The sequence below is a fragment of the Sinocyclocheilus grahami genome, unplaced genomic scaffold, assembly GCF_001515645.1.
Source record: "Sinocyclocheilus grahami isolate Dianchi unplaced genomic scaffold, SAMN03320097.WGS_v1.1 scaffold690.1, whole genome shotgun sequence".
Classification (NCBI taxonomy): Eukaryota; Metazoa; Chordata; class Actinopteri; order Cypriniformes; family Cyprinidae; genus Sinocyclocheilus; species Sinocyclocheilus grahami.
In genome coordinates this window covers 579,359-579,739 of record NW_015505869.1, presented here as the reverse complement: position 1 = coordinate 579,739, position 381 = coordinate 579,359, and the positions used below count along the sequence as shown (strand labels likewise).

The window sequence follows — 381 nt, the reverse complement described above, 5'->3', positions numbered from 1 at the left end:
TATGAAGAGTTGGGTTCCAAAACGCTTTGAAAAAAAATTGAGTTTCTGCCAAAATCAGTATTGTATCTGGTCGGTATTGAAAGGTCAATTTTTTATTTTACACAAAATGCGATATCCGGCAAGTTATTTGGTCATGTTTTCTCCCTTTCTTTCCAAACTGCGACAAACGCCAGTCTCCCTTCTCTGCAGAATGCGATATATCCGCTCAACCAATCACAGCGCACCATTCCACGCACTCTAGACAGTAATGGCGGTGCTTTGAATACACCCGGCTTCCTAGTTTTCCTCATCTACTTTTTGATCAACAAACAAACTTAGGGATGCACGATAAATCGCATGTGATTGTCATGCGCATCTCGTCAGTAAAGCCAGTTCTGTGAT

At 41.5% G+C, this 381-nt stretch overlaps 1 protein-coding gene across 3 annotated transcripts in view; it reads right to left on the bottom strand.

Moving 5' to 3' along the window:
- LOC107559538 (kalirin-like) overlaps positions 1 to 381 on the bottom strand; it is a 153,734-nt gene that overhangs the window by 82,420 nt on the left and 70,933 nt on the right. The gene's annotated exons all lie outside the window — the stretch shown is intronic.